Source organism: Symphalangus syndactylus, chromosome 15 (assembly GCF_028878055.3).
Source record: "Symphalangus syndactylus isolate Jambi chromosome 15, NHGRI_mSymSyn1-v2.1_pri, whole genome shotgun sequence".
NCBI lineage: Eukaryota > Metazoa > Chordata > Mammalia > Primates > Hylobatidae > Symphalangus > Symphalangus syndactylus.
In genome coordinates this window covers 24,270,500-24,278,102 of record NC_072437.2, presented here as the reverse complement: position 1 = coordinate 24,278,102, position 7,603 = coordinate 24,270,500, and the positions used below count along the sequence as shown (strand labels likewise).

At 37.2% G+C, this 7,603-nt stretch overlaps 1 non-coding gene across 1 annotated transcript; it reads right to left on the bottom strand.

Annotated features, from left to right (window-relative positions):
• Positions 1-7,064: 7,064 nt before the first annotated feature.
• LOC129464277 (small nucleolar RNA U13) lies at positions 7,065-7,166 on the bottom strand. The gene has a single exon (XR_008651516.1). It is a non-coding gene; the product is annotated as a small nucleolar RNA U13 (small nucleolar RNA).
• Between the last annotated feature and the right edge of the window lie 437 nt (positions 7,167-7,603).

Genomic DNA, 7,603 nt, shown 5'->3' with positions numbered 1-7,603 from the left:
CCAGAAGGCATATCACAGCCTTCCTGTACTCAGAAACACTGGACGGTCCACAATATGCTTTGAGGGCCATTTTGAAGAGTGAAATCACCAACAGAAAGCACATAAAAGAAAAAAAAAGGGCACCCCACAGGCTGTGCAAGGACACCTGTTGGCTGTCTGAGAGCTGAAGCTAGAAGATAGGCTTGCCCTGTTTCCACCTCATCTGGCACATGAGCAGCGAGAGACTCGGACTTTTGCCTCTATGGGCACATCTGCAGATGACTGGAAAAGAGCTGCGAGTATTGATTTTGGGGTCACAAATACATTTTAACAAGTAGGTAAATTAGCAAACATGGAATCTATGAATAATGAAGATCGACTATGTCCTATTTCTGTGCTACCCTGAATTTATGTGGATATGTGATGATTTTAACACCACTATGGCTCATTTATGCGTGTGACTCATGCTACTTTTAGTGCCATTTAGATTTTGAACTACAAGTTTACCTTGCATGATTTTATTATTTCTTCCCATCCCACTTAAAGAAAGGTAGAGAATTGCTTGTGGTTTACTGGTAGTGGTCATGGTGAATTTCCTCCAGGGCATGAAACTAGCTTTCCAAGGGTAACACGAATCAGCTACAGAGCAACACAACAGGAATTAATAGAAATGTAATCTGAAAAGGTACTTCTGTTTAAAACCACAAAATCTTATGTACTATTTATTTTCTGTGGGTTGAAAATAAATTTCAGAATCCAAAGAGGATTGAAAGGGTACAAAAACTAAAGGATTGTTTGACATATATGAGTATTTTCTGTTTTTCACTGATTGTTACTAGAGATTAGAATTGTATGATTAAATGAATTGAAATATTGTATCTGTAATTTTACTCAGAGAGATTTTATAAATATGGTGGTCCTTACACTCTTTCATACTTATGAGAAGAAAATTTTTGCTGGAGTATGTGAAAACGTTGATCAATTTGTCTGCTCTGCTCATATTTTTCTCATATCATTTGTGTCTACAGCTAAGAGACGTGAAGCCATATCAAGCCACTTTTCCTGGCCAGAGTTGATTAGACCAGGAATGGACACCTGACCCAAGATGGGCTAATAATAATCGTTACTCTAGAGTCATCATAAACAGGGCAAACTATTTAGTGGAATAGAGTATCCAGAAATAGATCCAGAAAAATGTATAATTTTGACAGATGACAAAGGACATATTTCAATTTCTTGGGGAAAAGACACTGTAATGCTGGTGTTAGCATAATTGGCTCTCCATCTAAAGGAAATGAAACCAGACCCCTATTTCACACCATCTACAAAAAACATCCACGATGATGTAATATTTTCATGTAAAAATAAAATCAATAAAAATATTTGAAGAAAGTATGTATTTACATATCCTCGGCTGGAGAAGAACTTCTTACACAGATTAGGAAACTCAAAAACCATGAAGTAAAAAAAATTTTGAATATTAAAAAATCTTATTATTATGAAATAAATCCTAAAGAGAGTCAGAAGATGAACAGTGGACCAGAAAATATATTTTAAACAGATACTGGATTTAACAGAGTTGACTGCACCATCATCCTTGAAATATCTCCAAGCATTTGAATTTTATCTACAATGCTACACTCTCCTGCTTTCTTTTCTACCTCACTCACTGATTGCTGCTTTCCAGCCCAATTTACTCCTCTCTTCTCCCTCTAAATTTTGGAGTACCCCAGAGTTCATTTATTAGCTCTTTTTATATTTCCAGATGCCCCCTTGGTGATTCCATGGGATCCCATGCCACCAAAGGTCAATTACACTCTGAAGATTCACAATTTAACATCTCCACCTGAACTGCTCCCCTGACAGTCAAACTTACCTTTCCAACACCAGCCAGCACCTCCCTGTGGTTGTTTAATAGGCATCTCCATCTCAACATGTCCGATCAAGGACCTTTGATTTTCATTCTCAAAACTATTCCCCATCCCCACTCTAGCAATACTTGTTTTGCTAATGTTATGGTTTGGTATGGTTTATTTGGCTCCACTAAGTCTCATGTTGAAATTGGTCTCTGGTGTTGGAGGAGGGGCCTAGTGAAGGCATTTGGGTCTTGGGGGCAGATCCTTCGTAATAGCTTGGTGCTGTCCTTGTGATAATGAGTGAGCTCTTGCTCTTAGTTCCCATTGGAACTGGTTGTTGGTTGTTGAAAAGGGCCTGGCACCTCCTCCGCCTGTCTCTCACCATGCAATCTCTGCATGCAGGCTCCCCTTCCTTTTCCACCATGAGTAGAAGCTTCCTGAGGCCTCACCAGAAGCAGATGCTGGGGCCATGCTTGTACAGCCTGCAGAACTATGAGCCAAATAAACCTCTTTTCTTTATAAATTACCCAGCCTCATGTATTCTTTGATAGCAACACAAATGGACTAAGATAGGTAAATATTAATAGCACCAAGCTTTTGTTTAAGCCAAAAATCTGAGAATCACCCTTAATTCCTGCTGAAACCTCACATTCTACATCCAGCCACTGAAAAAGCTGCTTTGCATTATTTTCAAAATACATTCCCTAGGGCTGGGCCCCGTGGCTCAAGCCTGGAATCCTAGCACTTTGGGAGGCCGAGGCTGGCTGATCATGAGGTCAGGAGATCAAGACCATCCTGGCTAACACAGTGAGACTCCATCTCTACATACAAAAAATTAGCCGGGCATGGTGGCAGGTGCCTGTAGTCCCAGCTACTCGGGAGGCTGAGGCAGGAGAATGGCATGAACCTGGGAGGCAGAGCTTGTAGTGAACTCAGATCACTCCACTGCACTCCAGCCTGGGTGACAGAGTGAGATTCTGTCTAAAAAAAAAAAAAAATACATTCCCTAGACACCCATTTGTCCCTGTTCCTTACACTGTTCTCATCATTGAAATGCCATAATCTTGCTCCTAGACTACTACAATGGCCTTGTAACTACATTCCCCATCACACTCTTGACTTCCTCCATTTTATTCTCCATAAATGACCAATATGATAAAACAAAACATAAATCAGACCATGGTTTCCCTCTGGTTGTAAGCATCCAGTATACTACCATCTCATTTAAAATAGAACATAATCTCTTCCCCATGCCTCTAAGTCCCTAAATGACCTGGCTTTCCTCCCAGCCTTTTCCTCTGCAAGCTCACTTTCAACACTGCATTCCAGCTACATGGACTTTCTTGCTGTCCTCCAAACATGTCAAGCTGTGTCTCTTGGCATGTGTACTTCCTTTGCCTGGAATACGCCATCCTCAGGTTTTACCATGACTTTTTCTTCATGTCATTTGGAAACTTTTTCAAGTGTTTTAAGGTTTACTCAAACTATATTTGAAACCCTTCACCCCTGTCATTTTCCATCTATCATGATGTTTCCCCACACTACTTGACATTACCTGAAATTACATGACTTTAGATTACTTGTTCTTTGCCTCTCCCAGTAGAATGTAGGCTTCACGAGAACATATACTGTACTTTGTTTACCACTGCACTCCCTACCTTCAAAAGTGCCTGGTAAGTAGTAGGCACTCAATGGCTATAAATCAGATGAATAAATGACTCACACGGTGGGTTAATCTGCCAAATATAGAGTGCCTACAATATATAAACAATCCAGGGAATGAATGGATGTGACCAGGGCATTGATAAAGAAGGAAATGTGACGAATCCTACTAATATATTGTAAAAGGTCAATATCATTAGTATCCACATAAATGCATATTAAAATACTTAGATAACCTTTCCACTTAGAAGATTAGTACCAATTAAAAATTACTGATATTATTCACTGCTGAAGGAGATATGAGGAAATTGTCATTATTTTACACTGCTGGAGAAAGTTTAAATTGCTACTAAAATAATCTGGTAATAAATATTAATGTGAAAAGTGCACACTCCTAGGAATGTTCTAGAGAGAATCTATAATATAGATTTAAAATCACATAGAAAAAAACTCTATTGCAGAATTGCTTGTAGTATTCAAAAGTAAACATTCTTTTTTAAATTTTTTAATTGACAAATAATAATTGTTCATGTTTGTGAGGTACATAGTGATGTTTTGATACTTATAATAGATAATAATGAGACCAGAGTAATTAACATATCCATCATCTCAAAAATTTATCTTTTTTTGTGTTAGGAACATTCAATATCCTCCTCCTAACTATTTGAAACTATTAATATAATATTATTGTTAAAACTGTTGTCCTGCAGTGCTATACAACACTAGAACTATTGTCCCATTTGGCTGTAATTTTGTATCCTTTAACAAATCTCTCCCTGTCCCTCCCTTCCTCCTATCAGTCTCAACCTGTCATATCCTCTGCTCCACTTTTTATTTCTATGAGATCAACTTTTTTTAGCTTCCACATATGAGTGAGAACATGTGGTGTTTAACTTTCTGTTCCTGGCTTATTTCACTTAACATAATTTCCACCAGTTTCAAAAATGGAAATTCTAATGTCCCTCAATAGTAGAGAGATTGAATGTTTTAGGATATGTCCACACAATAGAATACTATGCAGCTATTAAAAAGAGTAAAGGAAATTTATGCATCCTAACTTGAAGGGGTGCCCAATATACCTCAAGATTGAAAACTGGAAGTTAAAGGATAATGTATATAGTGTACAAAAAGCAAACAGCAAACAACAAAAACCTGTGTGTGTGTACTTGTGTTCACATAGGCTTGCAGAAGAGGACAGAAATGCAGTAACACTAGGCTGTTAGGATGATCTCAGGGAAATACAGGGTAGAATGAGGGAGGGGTGTTAGCTTTTTCTTTATGCATCTTGTATTTTAAAATATATTTTATAAAATTTAATTTAAAATTATTTATTTATAAAAGAATAAAAGTGGCAATGAAGTTAATAAGCCACTGACTCTCCTTAGTTATGCAGAAGAATACACAAAGAAATTAAACTAAGGAGTTTTACATTTTAAAAATTAAATCAGAATTAGAATAAAATAACACTAGCAGATTTGAAAGTCTTGATAAAAGTTCACTTTTATAGAATAGATGTATTATCAAAATGACTTGAGAGAAAGAATAGAAATCTTCTATTTCTCTCAATAGAAATAATAACTATTAAAAAATTAAAACTGTTATCGAATAATTACTTCTCCAAAGCTAAGCCCTGATTATTTTAGTAGCAAATGCTTTTAAACTGATGATTTCAATACCACAAAAACAGTCCCAGAAAGGAAAAGCCTATAGAGTTGCTTTATTCATTCCACTGAAATGGAAATATCTGTATGTTTATGTCAAATACACACACACACACACACACACACACACACTATGAGAAGGACTACATCCATCACCTTGCTGGAGAAGAGTGCAAAAGTAGAGAACCAGAAACTTTGAGCAATGTTTGGAAGAAAAAGCAGACTGGATCAGAAGGGTGTAGAAACCAGAGAAAGAAAAATATTACACACAGAAAAGAAATGTGCAGACTAAAACCGCACTTTTCCCCACTGGAGCCTTCGGGGCACTGAAGCCTGGAAGGGCTCATGCAATTCTTTGAGCAGAAATTGATTTGAGCTCCAACCTGAAACATGTAACCATTTTAATCTTATATTCCTTGAATAGCATATACTAATGAACCATAGTAAAAGATTTTTTAAATTATAGATCTATAAGGAAAAGTTGGCAAAACTGTCAATATGATGGGAAACTTCAGCTCTCGAGCAACTGATAGAACAGGCAGACAAAAAAAAAATCAGAAAAGATATATGGTATTTAAACAATGAGAGTAATAAACACAATTTAATGGCTGTTACTAAAACAGTCTCCTACGTGTCCATCAGTCAAGAGTCACCCAAAGAAAGGAAAACCACTTTAATTATTTAACACAGGGTTGGGGGGATAGAGTGCAAGAAATTGGTTCCACGTGTGAGAGAAGAGTTGCAATGACAGATGGGTTTTGTTGAGCCAAGAGATTAGCAGCAGCAGGAAGCCACCACCGCTCCAAAGCTGGGATCAGTAATAATAGACAGCTTTTTCAAGGAATTTTACCATAAATTAGTTGGAGAGGGATTTGGGGTCAGGGTTTCATTTTGCTTTTTCAAGAGGCTTCTCTCCTTGCTCCTGGAGGGAGAGGGTTTGAGCCTCCCCTTGGCTGTTGTGGATAGAAGTTTGAGGTCTAAGGGGAGAGCAGCTTAATCAAGAACATATGGAGGTGTGGGTCGGCCTCTCAACTCTCGGAAAAAAATACCTAAATATATTACACAAGAATAATTCCCTGAAACAAATCTGCAGATTGAAGCAGGGGCACACTGTGGTCCCCAAACTCTGCAATGTAGGAGGCTTAACACAGAGAAATATTCTGGTTTAGTGGTTGCGCTTCAAAGGTAAAAAAGGATTTCTTCAGGCATCCAACCTTCAATATCAAATAGCCTAAATAGAGAAAGCCATTAGGCAGACCTCTAACTTCTCTATGGTGATGTCAATTATTAGAAGGCATTTGCTACTATGTTCTGAAGGACAGAGTGACTGAGAGCTACCGTGTCAAAAGAAATGTCTTTCCATCAAAACCAGCTACATAGTTAGAGGGGCCCAAAGCAAAATGAAAATGAGGTACCCCTAGATACAAAATATATTAAGAATTTCAAAATGATGATAGCAGAACATGAATTAGCCCAAGCATGGAGTACTTCTTGTCTCAGCGCGAGATTCTGTGTTGCTGCATGGGCTGCACGCTGACAAAGTCAGCCCTGCTTTCAAAGATTTAGGAAACTTTCAGGCTTGCCCGTGAAATACAGTGTGAGCCCTCTTCAGCAAATTCCTTGATGACAAAAACTTAGAGAAATTAAATAAAGAGCTTAGAAATGAAGGCTCTGCACTGGTGGTGAGCCTTGAACTGATTTATACATAAAACAAATTCTAAACAACTTTGGGAATTATGGTTACAGAATACAAATACTTGAAATAGGAAGAAGAATGAAATTGCTAATGCATTCATCTAGCCCTGCAGGTAAGCACTTGACACTACCTAAAATCATATTGTGTTTTTAATGAGATGTAATGATTCTACACTGAGTGTTTGATTTGGTATCTTCCCTGGTATCTTCATGTCAGATTGGTAATGTGCTGACGTCTTAACAAGGTTTGAGGGAGGTTCATTTCACACATAGCGTGAAAACCCAATTATCATGCTCTGAACCACAAAAGAATCTGGAAGACTATAGAAGAATCTTTTGTTGGGAAATATCTCATGGAGTGAAGAAACATTTATGTGAAGATGAAGTGATCTCACTGGTTTTACTTCAGTTTATTTTTCTTCTATTAAATTTGGATGTTACGTTTAATCCTTTTATTGAAAAATACATTATTTGGTTTTTACAAAAGTATGAATGTTAATGATTATTCACATGTGATGGGACTTGAGTATTTTACTTTCATCTTTCTCATCTTTGCCTTTTCTGTATAAAATTATTTATAAGTGTCATATGTAATTTTTACAGAAGCTAAATTTAATTTTATTTAATTAAAAAAATTAAGTCAAATAGTACCCCACCCAAAGGTTCCAATCCAGAGAATTTTATTGGTGAAATCTATAACAACTTCAAGGAGCTGTATTTACTTTGTTTGGAAGAACAGAGAGCTAGAAA